This window comes from Hemicordylus capensis, chromosome 2 (assembly GCF_027244095.1).
Source record: "Hemicordylus capensis ecotype Gifberg chromosome 2, rHemCap1.1.pri, whole genome shotgun sequence".
NCBI lineage: Eukaryota > Metazoa > Chordata > Lepidosauria > Squamata > Cordylidae > Hemicordylus > Hemicordylus capensis.
In genome coordinates this window covers 282339708-282355124 of record NC_069658.1, presented here as the reverse complement: position 1 = coordinate 282355124, position 15417 = coordinate 282339708, and the positions used below count along the sequence as shown (strand labels likewise).

The 15417-nt window shown below is 43.6% G+C and overlaps 2 long non-coding RNA genes across 4 annotated transcripts; one reads left to right on the top strand and one right to left on the bottom strand.

Moving 5' to 3' along the window:
- Window positions 1-2162: 2162 nt before the first annotated feature.
- LOC128342228 (uncharacterized) lies at window positions 2163-8188 on the bottom strand. 3 transcript variants are annotated; one of them, XR_008314846.1, is made up of 5 exons: window positions 8110-8188; window positions 6546-6696; window positions 4629-4746; window positions 3934-3977; window positions 2163-3341 (listed from the first exon to the last, which is right to left on the bottom strand). It is a non-coding gene; the product is annotated as an uncharacterized LOC128342228 (long non-coding RNA). The 3 variants fall into 3 exon arrangements; XR_008314845.1 differs by having other exon boundaries at window positions 3938-3977; XR_008314844.1 differs by lacking the exon at window positions 2163-3341 and having other exon boundaries at window positions 3363-3977.
- Window positions 8189-11370: 3182 nt separating this feature from the next.
- Window positions 11371-14906, top strand: LOC128342229 (uncharacterized). The gene is made up of 2 exons (XR_008314847.1): window positions 11371-11804; window positions 14436-14906. It is a non-coding gene; the product is annotated as an uncharacterized LOC128342229 (long non-coding RNA).
- Window positions 14907-15417: the final 511 nt, after the last annotated feature.

The window sequence follows — 15417 nt, the reverse complement described above, 5'->3', positions numbered from 1 at the left end:
AGATAAGCCAAGTTGGGCAAGAATCAAGAGAACAGGTTGTAGGGTCCACAGTCCAAAGCAGTTTGTCCACTTCCTCAAGAGTCACACACAGAAAATGATCAAATCTAATCCCATAATTTTAATAATTTTTAAAATATTTTTATTGTGTTTTATGTATTTTAACCTGTGATTTTAATGTTGGGATTTGTACACTGCCTAGAGATTTACATATCAGGTGGCATAAAAATATGCTTGCTTGCTTGTTTGATTGATTGATTGATAAGAGGAATTGCTGGACACCTTCACAGTAGACTCTGCAATAACTGTGGAATCCAGTTCAGCCCAAATGTGAGAGATTTTATCTGCAAAAAAGTCTTTAAAAATATCACAGCAAGTGACTGATGGTTCCATGTTTAAATTCAAGGGGGAAGGGGTACATACTAGCCCACTCACAACCCTAGACAGCTCAGATATCCATCTGATGTGAATTTGCGGAAGTGAATTTGCAGAAGTGAACAGCTCAGATATCCATCTGATGTGAATTTGCGGATGTGAATTTGTGGAAGGAATCCGGGCAAAAAAGAACTGCTTCAGCATAGATCTTCAAATGTGCTCTGTGTTGTGCCCGATTAGACTCTCACGAAGCCTTCCTCCCCTTACACTCAGGTCGTCTACTTCACCACTTCAGCGATGTATGAACGATGTCATATACATGTCATTGTATGACATGGTTCCAACCAATCTTTATCCAACTGGTTGTATACCAACCTACATGCACAATCCTGTAGAATTCAGCAGTGTGTACTAGCCCTGTGTTATATTAGTAAAAAGTAGTCAATACCTTTTGGTTAACTTTGATGCAATTCTACTGGCGTTTCCCTTATAGTGAAAATGTTAAACACACTTATCATTAACCAAACTTTAATCAAATCTTAGTCTTCAGAAGCTACTGCTGGTTTAAGCAAGCCTCTCAGATTCTGATGAGACATAGCTGTGGGTGTTGAGGGGGCAATATGCTTTGGCAAGGTTCACAATTTTTAAGAAGTCAAGCCTTGAAAAGAAACTGCACTAGAGCTTTACAACATGTTTATTGTACACTATAGATCCCCCCTCCCATATTTTTTGAAAAATACAAACTGTGTTTTATTTTTAAAGCTGCAGAATTATTTTTAAAGTCATTTTAAAGTAGTGCAGGGAAGGAGTTGTCACTTGTCATTTACTGGATGTTTCATGTGACAGACACTTTGTCATATTCCACACAGCAGTTGCAATGGCGAATTCGTTGTTATGGGGAGATTTATCCCTCTGTTGCATTCCAGGAGCATATGGGTTGGATCCAAACTACTACTGCAGACAGATGTTCTGTTTGCACAAGGGGGAAGGGCTATTTTTGCTGATTTCCCCCTTTGATCTGCTGCTCTTCATCAAAATCTGCTCCTGCGAGTTCCACAGACCCCAGGGTCACATTCTCCAGGGACTGCAAACCCATATCATCCTGTGGAAAGTACCTCATAAGAACATAAGAACAGCTCTGCTGGATCAGGCCCAAGGCCCATCTAGTCCAGCATCCTGCTTCACACAGTGGCCCACCAGATGCTGCTGGAAGCCAAAGGCAGGAGTTGAGGGCATGTCCTCTCTCCTGCTGTTACTCAACTGCAACTGGTACTCAAAGGCATCCTGCTGGAGGTAGCCTATAGCCCTCAGACTCATAGCCATTGATACTGTTCTCCAGGGCTGGAAAGTAGCCACATATCTTTGAGGACTAAGTATACACCTTTATTCCTCCCATCAAAAGTTCCCTTTTTCAAAGGATAATCATTGCTCTCCTTGTTTGGTAATTCTCAGTGTAAGCATGTAATATTGTGAAAGGGGTCTGAGAACCAAATATGTATGTGGAATGTTTTAGATAGGGGAAACCTAATGTGAGCTGTCAACTCTTCAAGCTAAGCCTGCCCTTCAGAGATTAGCAGATGATAATGCTACCTCATGCTGTAAAACCCCTTCACCTGCTACTTTCTGTAGATGAAACTGCTATTAAAACCATGAGCAGACCTGGCCATTTTTTCCTGGGCAGTTGACAATCCTAATCTAACCAAAAGAAGAAAAACAATTAAACTAAAATATGTGACAGTGGCCTAATAGCTATAGATATGGCTATATCAGAATACATACCATAAATAGAATCAGAATCAGAATTGCTTTATTACAGCCAAAGGCCAGCAAGAATTGAATATAGATGGAAGCAGATGCTTGATAGAAGTACATGCTGCAAATAATTTCTGATGAGCCGTGGCACTTCATTGTGCATCTTTATGAGGGAAACACCTTCCCTCTTAAAATGTGAAAGCAGCCTTTCTAATAGGAACCTGCCATAGACTGAATCAGACCATTGGTCCGTCTAGATCAAGGATTCTCAATGTTGGGTCCTCAGATATTATTGGACTTCAACTCCCATAATCCCCAGCCAAAGGCCACTGGGCCTGGGGATTATGGGAATTGAAGTCCAATAACATCTGGGGACCCAACGTTGAGAATCCCTGCTCTAGATAACTGGCAGTGGCTCTTCAACATTTCAGAAAGGGGTTTTTCCCTGCCCTGCCTGCCTGCCTGCTGATGCCAGGGATCAAACCTGAAACCTTCTGAATGTAAAGTGTGTTCTCTACCACCGAGCTATGCCCCCCGCCCTGCCACCCCATCCCACGTCTGGCCCTTAGACTGAGACTGTGCCAGAGGTTTGTTTTTGTCTACACTTGCACACTGTTCCTTGTTGGCCATGTATAGCCTGCTTTGTGAGCTTTGAGTTTGTAACTTTGCTTAGGCATAGACATCCTTTCTTCTTCTGTTATGATTACTATGCTATTCTTTCCAAACTGAAGGTTTATCCATCCTCAGAATTTAGAGCTAACATAAAACTGTTGTTCTAGGAAAAACAGGACACGCTGTAGAGAATAATGATGTTTGAATTGGCTTTCGAGTTCAGGGGATACTGGAGAAATTGGCCATAGTTTGAATAAATGGACCCAGAGCCTCCACAGGGGCCCAATTAAAGCAGTGGGTCCATGGGCAATATAAACACCTCTTTTTGCTCTGCATTTCCTTTTTCCTCTCCTGGCTTGCTTGGTGACATTTCCTCTGTAAAAAAGATTTTTGCATGAGTATATTTGGGCTTTGTCTATATTTTCATCTGAAACCTCATGTTAAGGTGTTTATTACCCTGTCATGAATATTCTTGTCTGGCTGAAATTGGGCAAGTGTTTACAGGCTTGGCATTGCATTTGTTAATATTACATTTCAGTTAGTTAGAAAAACTGGAATGTTCTCAAGCCCTGCAGCTTCTCGAGTCCCGTAGCTTCTTCAGTCACCTATGGTGAATAGAAAAAAATGCACTGTAAGGAATGTGGAACAGCAGCATATAACATGGGAAAGGAGAGCTTTGGATGTGGGCAACTGATGTTTTGATAAAGAACATTTTAACCAAATACTATTGATCGTGATTTCACTAACAATATAAACTAACAAATAATTTTCTCCAGGTCACAAACAATAGGAACATAGGAAGCTGCCATATACTGAGTCAGACCATTGGTCCATCTAGCTCAGTATTGTCTAACCCAGACTGGCAGTGGCTTCTCCAAGGTTGCAGGCAGGAATCTCAATCAGCCCTATTTTGGAGATGCCAGGGAGGGAGCTTGGAACCTTCTGCTCTTCCCAGAGTGGCTCCATCCCCTAAGGGGAATATCTTACACATCAAGTCTCCCTTTCATGTGCAACCAGGGCAGACCCTGCTTAGCTAAGAGGACAAGTCATGCTTGCTACCACAAGACCAGCTCTCCTCTCCTTTTTGGAGAGGATAGCCTTTTTGGTCCCTTAATTTATTTTTAGACCATATTGAACTACTTTTGAATCTGGTTTGTTTTACTTGCCTTTCAAAGAGGAGAGAGGAAAGTTGCACACCTACTGTAAATAAGATGGCTCCCTGTCCCCAAAGGGTTCGCAATCTAAAAAGAAACATAAGATAGACACCAGCAAAAGTCACTGAAGGGATGCTGTGCTGGGGGTGGATAGGGCCAGTTGCTCTCCCCCCTGCTAAATAATTAGAATCGCCACTTTTGGAAGGTGTCTCTTTGCCCACTTGACACCAAAAGTGTGTGTGGACAGCTGAACCCTTCCCAGCTTGTGTTTTATCAATTCGATCACCTTTCTCCATAGCCTGTTTCTGTTCAGGTTTCAGAGCTGAGCTGGGAGAAGAGTGCCTCACAGGAACATAAGAAGCCGCTGGATTCTGAGTCTGGACCATTCCATTGGTCCATCTAGCTCAGTATTGTCTACACAGACTGGCAGCGGCTTCTCCGAGGTTTCAGGCAGGAGTCTCTCTCAGCCCTATTTTGGAGGTGCCAGGGAGGGGATTTGGAAACTTCTGCATGCAAGAATGCAGATTTTCTTCCTAGAGTGGCTCCATCCCCTGAAGGGAATATCTTACAGTGCTCACGCATTAGTCTCCCATCCATATGCAACCAGGGTAGACCCTGCTTATCAAAGAGGACAAGTCATGCCTGCTACCACAGGACCTGCTCTCCACTTCAGTCTCTAGTGAAAGGGCACAGGGAGGTAAGGAAGGGAAGGGTTCAGCTCCCCTTAACTATGCTCACCTTTTGATGTTAAGTGGACCACCCCAAGTGGTTAATAAAGGGTTTAGTGAATTCCTCTCTTCCTCTCCTTTACTTAATATTGGAGCATGCCCAGTAGGCTCTCATAGATTTCTGGGAACTGAGAGAGAGAGAGAGAGAGAGAGAGAGAGAGAGAGAGAGAGAGAGATTTGCTCCAAATAAAAAACAGAGGAGGCCCACAGAGACTTTATATTATGGGCCTACCTTTATTTATTTGTAGGAAGTGGAACTACAAGCAAGTTAGCACCTCCACTGTCGCTCTGCTGCAAAAGAATTTGTAAAATATTGGATTACAGGACTGTGGCCAAGGTCCATGATGGCCAAGAAGACTTCTGCCCAAGTATTCAAATGTGTAGACATTGCCATGTACACTCTTGAGGATGCTGAAGAAGATTGTAGTTTTCTGGTTAAATTGCATGAGACATGTATAACACTTGTTTGCTGTGAATTGATAGCAGCAAGACTGCTGGTCTCTGTTGGGAATCAACTTGATTGATTCTGTGTTTTGGTTTAAATATACAATATTGAATTCCAATGCTACTGTATTTATTATTACATTATTTTCATAGGTTTGGTTCAGAGGGGTTGGTGCAGGCACATGGGTGGGGTTTCTGTTGGAGCTAGGACCCTGGCAGCATCAGCTCTCAGCTGCAATGTCTCATAGTGACCACTGGAGGGATTTAGGCTCATGGATAAAAGTGCAGGACTCCTCCCCTCTTTGTTTTTCCAGTGTTACTCCATTTTGTCTCTTTAGAGATGGCTGTTTGTTTTGGTCTCTCTCTTCAGCCATGAGCTACAGCTAAAATAAGCTGCAGGCTCTTTCACATTTGTTTGTAACTAGGATTGCCATATTCAAGCTTCCCAAATCTGGGTGGCCTAATTCGCATATCATGCAAATTATGTGGCAACTAATTTGCATTTATTTATTTGACAGATTTGTATACTTTCCCCTCCTGCTCTGCCCTCACATGTGATCAGATCCAGAGTAAAATCCGGGCAATCCAGGCAGCGCATTTGAAATCTGTGAAAATCGAGGTGGAATTTAGCAGCTGGGTGGAGGAGCCAAAATCCGGGGGCTACCCTAAATTCCAGGAGACATGGCAACCCTATTTGTAACCTTTTCTTTAAATAAACCCTTGTAGTTCTTCAATAGAACTGTCTCAAGACCTCTTGCTTTGCTGCTTTCTCACCAAACTGGTTTTGCTCTGCTATTTGGGGACTGAACTGCCATTCTTCCCCTACATTTTCCACTGTCCAATTAAGTCTGAACCCACCCACTCCTTAGATTGAAATGGGTTACGTGTAGGTAGACACATGGACAACAAATGAGCTGAGATGTGAACAACAACAACAAATGCCCATTGCTTGTAAGAGAAGGCAAAAATAACTCTGCTCCCTCCTAGATGTCATAACATTACCATTGTCTGGTTCTGCTGCAGAAGTGTTAAGCAATATGTTGGCTGAGTTATTCCCTACAGCTAATAGGCTGAAGCTAAATACTTTGGGCTACAAGCAGCTGCTGCAGCAAGTGTTCTCACTGAAGTGCTGGGCTGCAAGTTTGGACGGAGATACAAACATTTCAGAATCCTTTTAGGAAAGTGCTTCTTTAATTTCAAAATCCTTTTAGGAGAGTTAGGAGCATTTTGCACTGTGAAAAACATCTGTGTTTTATTGGAACTGATGAGTGAGAAAAGCCTCTGTGATTTTGTTCTTATCTGCACAAGTACTGTCAGTTTGTTTCCATCATGCATATGTTTTGTGCACTGCACTGTGGAGTCCCACAAGGCTCTACCTTGCCCCGCTCTATTACAGGCTTTATGTGATATTTATTCTGTTTTTTGCTGCAGGTATCATTGCTATGGAGATGTTTCACAGACCCATTCATCATTTCCCACTTACCCTGTTGCTGCAATCTATATGCTGTCTTGGTGTCGATCCACACTGAGAGCTTGACGATCCTACAAATTGTTCAGGGCTCAAAGGCCAAGGTACTTTTTCTTGGTTGCCAGCATCTGGTAGGAGAAGAAGGAGTCAGAGCTCTTTGTTGTTTCTATGGATAATAATCAATAAGACCCATTAGTGAGACAACTACATACATCACTAAACTTTGACCTATGATCCTCAGAGCAGTCCCAAGGTGCCTATTCATACACTGGCGACATCCAGCCTGCACTACTGCAAACCCTCCCTCTGGCAGGAAAGGAATTGCAGATTTGCATTGCAGTGCCTTTGGCACCTGTAAAAACCACACTCGAGATAGTTAAGTGTATACTTTGGTTTTGTTTGCATGCTTGGGAGTTTGGAGAACACATGATTCTAAGATATGGGAGTGTACCAGCAAGTTAGCCCTCTTCTGAAAAATTTGTAAAAGTATAATAATTGCCTTTGTGGGGCAGACAAGGGCCACTTATTTTAATATTCTGTTTCTGACCATGACCAGCTAGATGCCTCTGGAAGCTTACAAGTATAGGATAATGTTGACGACCCTTCTCATGCTTCTCTCCAGCCTCTGAACAGAGAGCTCTCATGGCTAACAGCCACTGAATGACCAATCCTCTATGAATAACTGACCATTTCATTTTGTACATCACAGTCATGTCCTCAAATGATGTCTATTGGACAAGGATAGGATCAGGGGCGTAGCAAGGTTGGAGTGGGCCCAGAGACAAGATTTTAAAATGGGGCCCCCCCACTCAAAGTCCAGGGCCTCCGTACACCCCAGGCCCCCAAGGATTTAAGTCTGATATTCCAAAATAAGTATGCTGCCTGGAAATACATTTCACTGAATACACACACGCACACGTCACAATATATAGTGATATACATTGAGTACTATACATTTGTTTTACTTTTAATGCCTAGAACACACTAGAAAGATGAATGATTAAAATGGCCCCCTCGCTGCAGATTAGCAAAGGAGACTTTCAACCATGCAGGGTGAACCTATGTTTGTTTTCTCAGAATTCTGAACAAATTCAGTCAAGTTTGATTCCAGGAGGTTTTTCACAGGAGGCTTTTAAAGCCCTTTAAGACACCTCTCCTCTGGAATGGAGGTGCTGCATTCACATGTTGGTCAGATTTACCCTGAAGTCCCTGCAAGTTATTGGGGAGCAGTTCACACACAAGAAAAATAAAATAAAATAAAAGCACCACACATGCTTCACAGTTCTCACTCAGACCTTCTGAGTTGCAAAACAACTTGAACATAAGTGCATTTATAAATGAATGAATAAAATAAATATAATACTGTTTCTTCCAGAAGTTTTTGTAATTTTCTGCCATGAAACAAGCCACTTACAGGACTTTTTAGATAGTTTTTTTTAAGCCAGCAAATTTTCCAAGCTGTTTAAAAATAAATATTCAGAGACTTCTCAGTCCCCCCCATTTCAAAGCCCTATGGCAAGCAGATCCCTATATATCCGGGGGTGGGGAAGGTAACCACAAAAAGGAGCTCACACTCTACCTGGCAGCAGGGGGGTCTTCTGCTGCAGAGAACAGTGGAGGCCTCTCTGGCTGCCTCCTCCTTCCTGGCTGGCTTGGGCCCTACTCGAGTTCAGGCTTCACTGCGGCCTACACGGAGGCCTCCGTGGAAGCCCCGCCCACCCGCCGATCAGCTGAGAGGCGGGAGAAAAGGAGCTCTTTGCAGCTTGCCTGCTGCTTCGATTGCCGGCCAGGAGAACAAGCAGGAGAGACAGCGAAGAGGGCAAGTGGTTGAGGGGCCTTGGGGCTGGGCAGGGGGCAATGGGGAGTCACGTGAGGTGCCCCTGGGGTGCCCCTCCAGGCAGTGGGGCCCCCAGACAACTGTCTCCCCTTGCCCGATCGTTGTTACGCGCCTGGATAGGATCACTGTCTACTTGTGCCAGTGGAACCTAAAGATGTGCCAGCATGGGGAAACTATGTGCACAATCAGAGGTCAGCCCTGTTCCTTAAGATGACAAAACATGCCTGCAAAAAAGGTGGTATAAGCTAAAACATGCCCGTTGAAGTCACTCAAAATGGCTGCTCCCATCGCCTCCCTCTTCACCTCCATATTCACAAAGAAGGTTAGTATTCTAAGTCGTTGCACAGCATCAGCAAAAAGATCCAGCTAGAGAGCATGCATGCCCATTCATCAAGGTGAGGATGATTGCTCTGGCTAGAGAACTCAGAGCATGCAAGAGAGGACTGTGAGATGGAAATCCTGGTAAAATGGCACTTTGCACAAAAAGTGTGTGTGGGGGGGAGGGGCTTGTAATACAAAAAGGGAGCATTTTGCAGACACAACAAACAGCCTGGGCCAGCAATGAAGATAGAAGGGCATATTGCTGGTATTGGTTTTCTCAGTACCTTCTCTGTACAGGTACATTGCCTCTGCTCTCAAGATAAAAACTGACAAAAGGAATCTCAACTCTAAGGGAGAGAGGGGAACCCAGAAGGGAAGGAGATACCATGGCTCAAAGCCAGGCTCTTTCTTATCCCATCTCTACACGTTTCTTCTAACCCCTCCCTCACAATAGGGGTAAACTGTGTTCTGGCTGAACAACCCTTTCTCATTTAACAGGTAATAGCTGTGTCTCCCACACAAAGTAATATTTAATCTTCTCTCAGTTTTAAGATATGCCTGGACAATTTTGACACCAGAACCTGAGGGTAGTGGCGTGGGGCGGGGCGGGTAACGCTTCCTTCGTGTGGGTGGTGACCAAGGGCCTTTTATATTGTGATCCCCTGCTTTTGGAACACATTCACTGGGAAAACTTGTCAGGTGTTGACACAGATGGGGTTTTTTGTGCCAAATGAAGGCCTTTTTATTTGCTCAGGCTTTTTAGACCTTTAGATCTTTAGTCTTTTATTCCACCTTCTTGTTTCTGAGATGACTGCTGCACTGTTGGCTTTTAATAAGCTTGTTTGATTTTATGCTATTCATTCATTCATTCTTCATTCATTCATTCATTCATTCATTTGATTTCTATACTGCCTTTCCAAAAATGGCTCAGGGTGGTTTACACAGAGAAATAACAAATAAATAAGATGGACCCCTGTCCCCAAAGGGCTCACAATCTAAAAGACACATAAGATAGACACCAGCAACAGTCACTGGAGGTACTGTGCTGGGGGTGGATAGGGCCAGTTACTCTCTCCCTGCTAAATAAAGAGAATCACCACATTAAAAGGTGCCTCTTTGCCAAGTTAGCAGGGGTTAGTTCATTTTTAAACTCTTGTTTTCATATCCTTGTCAGCTGCTCTGAGGCAAGGAATTAAGTAAATGTAATTGACACAAAGAAGGGCCCAATAGGCTCCTTCAGTACACTGTTCAAAGCACTGAGGAGCTCAGGCACCAGATGGGAGAACATCAGATACTTTACTCCAACTGGTACAGCTGGCCAAACACTTATGATCTTTTCCCTTTGCCAAACCAAAGCAGGGGCAAAGGGCAGACCACAGCTCACTGGAGGTACAATGGAACTCCATGCAGAGAACAGATTATTGTCTTCATGAAGTCTACCACTCACAGGCGAACCACTATGCATGAGCATCTGGGGAGTCGTCGCCATTAAGCATAGGAACTGGAAGAGAACCTGAGTAGCAGCACTCTCAGTGACTTCCTCTTCTGCCCCTAATGTCTGCTAGTGCAATGCAGACCACAGAACGGGTCTACAGTAGAACCACCAGCAGCCATGACCAGTGGGAATCCAGCTGTTCCCTTGCGGAGTAGACATCTTCTTGTTCTGGCAGGGCTTTCATGAGTGTGTTCAGATTGCAATGCAACAGCTGCTGCTGTGCCAGCCTGGAGGTGTGGTGATGAGGAAAGCTGCAAGCTATTGCATCTGTCATGCAGTTTTCCAAGCCGCAGGGGTCGTGCCTGAACCACTTAGCAGCCGTGTGTCTTTATGTCCCTGTCAGAATTCCCCCAGCCACTGATCCTGTGCAGTCAAAAGTGTAACTGGTCAGCTGTGTCTGTTGTCATGATGGTCAGCAGAGGGCCTCCCTTCTTGCTTATGATGGGGCTCCTAATCCTAAAGGGATCCTGTTTACGATGGGGCACCTAATTGTAAAGACCCACATCCTTAAACTAGTACCTTAAACTAGGTGGTTTGGATGAACTGCTACAGCCATGAGATAAAGGAATATGCTGAGAGGATATCAGGACAAGATGTCAGGATGGCATGAATAACTTTGTATATATAGATCAGTACATGCAAATATTGTACACAGAAGCCCTGTTCACACATTATGTTCAACACACAATCTGTGTACAGTGTACACACATACAGTTTTCACACATTATGTCGAACGCACATACAGCAGTGCACTTCTCATCTATAACCATGCATTTGATGGTTCTATACCCAGGTGCCAGAAGTGCACTTGGGTAATTTTAGAGTCTGGACATAAAGGCCTTTGGAGCCCCCCCCAGAGCCCCCCACTGTACGATGAGCATCATCACCCCGCCACACACACCATGACAAACACAGTATTACACTTGGGTTCTTGAGGGCACAAACAGCAACTGAATTCACAAGAACGTAAGAAAATAAAACAGGTATATTTATACAAATATGCATTAGCAGAAACATTTCAACACACAATTTAACATATTCCCATCCCACACATTTCTTTCCCCCCTCCCCACTCTGTTTCTAAAGCACCCAGCACAGGTCATAATCACACTCAGCTGCCTGGCGCAGTGCAGGTCCGTGGTGACCACAGCACCTGGGGCAGACTAAAGAGGATTTGGGGGGCCGCAGAGAGTGTAGAGGCCCCGGACTTCGGCCCTGAAGTCTAGGGGTAAGAGCGCCACTGCCAGGTTCATTATGAAAAAGAATGTGTGAAAGGAATTGAAATGCAATCCAGTTTGGTAAAGGCTTTGTTAGTATTAATTGTAAAGATGGCACTGTCACTTTAAAAAGGAAAGCCTGGGAAAAGGGAGGGAAAAACCCCAGAATAGTTCTGGTGTTGGCCTGGGAAGAGAGCAGCAAGTTTATAAAAGTATCTGCTGACTGCTGAGCTGTGAATCAATAAATTTGATTCCCTCCTGCCCCACAATCTCCTTGCATTGCGGTGTAATAAATGCACCTGCACTGCACCAAACTACAGTTCCCAGGATGTGTGTGTGGCACGACTATGGAGACTAAGGAAATAATTGCTTACCTAAGAGCACCTCATCAATTCATAGTTAAGGTAAAGTTTTGACTGGAGACTTCCTGATCCATAGCAGATACATTTAGCCGTGATTATAAATTGATAGGTATTCTTTTCAAGGGCAATTAAAAGGGCAATAAAGCATTGTGACTCAAATTCAGCGGTTAGTTGTAACTAATTACAAAGCATTGGTTTCAATAGGACATGCAGCCCAGTGCTGTGCAATTTACTTGAAAGTAAGTACCACGGATTTCAATGGGACTTACTACCTAATATATGTGTGTAGGGATGCAGCCTTAATTATACAGGAAGCTACCACTCTAGTTACAGAGAGCAGAGCTTAGTTGCTGCAGCTATTTCAGTAACATGCATGGAGATCACTGTAGAGTCTAAACTAAATTGTTTTATTGGTGAAGTACATTTGAGATAGGAAAGACCTATCCTATCTATCAGCTACATAATGAATAGGTAGGGAGAGAGAGGGATATGTTTCCATCTTCTCTCTAGGAGGAAAGGAAGATGACTGACTCACTACAGGAAATACCCGAGGAGTCAAAGCAGGAGTCATAGAGTAGAGGAAAGCAGCGACAGATAAAGGAGACCCTCACTAGCTACCTCTGCTCCCAGTGCCCCTAGTAGTCATTACGATAGTTGGTGTAAAAGGTCAATGCACTGGAACTCCATCTCCAACAGTAACTAATTACGAAACGCTGGTTTCAATAGGACCTGCAGCCCAGTGCTGTGCAATTTACTTGAAAGTAAGTAATAGGATGTGCACGAACCTGTTCGGAGGCCCTTTTACAGGCCTCCAAACAGGTTTGAACAACCAGCGGGTTGGCCGATTCAAAGGCAGGGGGGATAGCTTTAAGGGCAGGGGAGAGTGCTCTTACCCCTCCCATCACATTTCCCCCACCGGCGCTGCAAGTTAAAATGCTCCGGAAGGGCAGCAGCGTACTTCCTTGCTGCCCCATTCACTCATTGGTCTGGAAGTGACTGGAAGTACCCAGCACGTGTGCACACGGAAAGGCCCAGAAAGGGCCAAAGAACACCTGAACTGGGCGATTTTGGGCATGAGGAAGGCTGATGGGGGAGGGGGAACCTCCGAGAACATGCCCCCCTCCCCCGGTGGCCTTGGAGAAGCCCACGGAGGGGTAAGTACTAAAAAAATTACTCGTGAACTAAAAAAATTATTCACGAACCCCCTGAATGGCCGGTGGTGGTGGTGGGGGAGTTCGGTCCAGGGTTGAACCAAACAGGAGGTGGTTCGGTTCGACCCCAAACTGTTGAACCAAACTGGTTCAACGTCAAAAACATTCAATGTGTAACTTGTTTGCATAACCCTAGTGATGCAGGGTTACATTTTAGCCCCCCTTTTGTTCAATTTTTATATACATCTTTTGGTGGAGATGCTAAGTAATTTTGATCACCACCATCCAAAATTAGCATCCAAGTACATATCTGCTCTCCTTTATGTGGATAGTGCTGTGATTTTATCCATGTCTCCTGTTGGGTTAAGAAGAGCATTGTGGACTCTTGCATGCTACTGCAGGGAAGATTCCTTGCAAGTTAATTACAAAAACACTAAAATCATGATGTTTGAAAAGACCCGTAAGAAGTTGAACTGGAGCACTGATGGATTTAAAATAGAGCAAATTGATCATTTTAAATATTTAGGGGTAGTTTTCCAAGCAAAAGGCAGCTTAAATGCTCATAAAGAGTTTGTAGTGCAAAATGCTCAATGAGTATTTCAGCAGTCTTGCCTTTTTTCAAACTAGAGGTGGACAGTTAATCCCAGCTGCTATCAAACTATATGAAGCTAAAGCGTTAGCCCATCTCCTATAGATGGTGCCCAGATCACCTTATATTCCAGTTTCACGGCCTTAGAAACAATCCAAACCAAGGTTTTGAGAAGCCTAGTTCAAGTGCCTTGCTATGTGTCTAATGTAATTGTACATGTAGAGGCAGGTGTAACAAATGTGGAAACTAGGGTCTGGCTAGTGGATTTATGGCTAAAACTTATTTTTCTCCCTAAGGGTCTGGTACGTTTGATACTGAAGGATGGCTTTCAATCGCTATAGAAATTACTAACAGTGAATAAATTCTATTTACTTGGATTCTCTCCTGAGCTACTGAAAGCCTGGGGCCATGAATGTGACAAGTTAGCCCTCAAACAAAGGCTCCTAAATATTGGAGGCCAAAACTACAAATAAGTTTTACCTTCGGAACCAAATATATAACTCTAAACCAGCTAGGTACCTTAGCACATTAATGGTGCCTAAGTATAAAATGTTCTTATTGAAATGTTTTAATGCTCTCCCATCAGCATTCTGGAGGGTAGGTTTAAGCGGATTCCATATGAGGAATGGGTATGCCCCTGTGGAGATGGAGCAGTTGAATCTATAGCCCATGTTTTATTATACTGTACTTTTTATCGAGATTCTCATATTTCTCTTATAGCTCCTTTACTAAGAAACTTTCCAGTTCATTCAGATGAGTTTTTTGTTTGTTTTCTTCTTGCTGACAATGATTCAGACATTACATATAATGTAGCCAAATTCTGTGTGATGACCAATAGAATCAGCAGACTCTAACACCTAATCCAATTGTTATACTTTAGGATGAATTTATATTAATGTTTAAAGTTTTTTATCTGTCTGCTTTGTATTGCAGGTCAGAGACCGAAATAGAACTGAACTGAAGTTTTCATGCGTAAAGAGAAATTCCTATTCATTTCTCAGTTCAAGGGCCTGGCTGTTTGCCTACCTCTGCTACTAGGATCCATGACCCATAAGATCAACCAAAATACTTCCCTTGCCATTTTTCATCAAATCCTGACAACAACTGTACCCGGCGCAGAATTTTTAGTAGCTGCATCTCCACTCTAGTTTTAGAAGCAGTGTAAAATATTTTTATTCAAATTGGCTTTTGGTAGCCAGGGATATGGTAGGATAGAGAAAGCTGGGGTTTAATCAATGTAATTGGGAGTTCTATAATTAACATATAGTTAATTACAATAATTAACCCCTTGGGAAGGGGTGGACTATAAATCAAATTAAATAAATGTATTAGCGAATGCAAACATTGGTTACAAGATTTCAGCCAAGTCTAGTGCAAAGAAAATATAGAAATATTACACACATACCATAGATTGACGTCTTTTTTCAGTCTAAGTGTTGTTGCTGCTATATTGCTACTAGAAAATGAGACTGACAAATGATTCATTATCTTGGTCAATTTCTAATGGCAAGAACATATTAAGGCTATGTACACGACCAAAACTCACCAAGGTCAAACTCACCTTACCCCCACAGATGATCAGGGGAATTCTGCTGGGAGCATGTCTCACTCTCCCAGACGATCTGTGCTGCTCTAAGCAGCGTAGATCTCCGGAGGCCGGGACACCTTCGGATATCCCACAATGCACCGCACAATGAGCACAGTGCATTAGGGTAACCTCCCTGAGTCAGGTGCTCTAGGTGCCAGACACTGTGCATGACCCCTGCACCAGGGTTAAGCACGCACTTGCACCCTTAATCTCCTGAGTTAATATAGGCCAGGGTTAAAAGTAGGGTTAGGCAAGTGGGCAGCACTGGGATCTAACTCTGGGCTGCTCTAGCCTGGGTTAGGCTGCTCGTGTGAACAGGCTTATTTG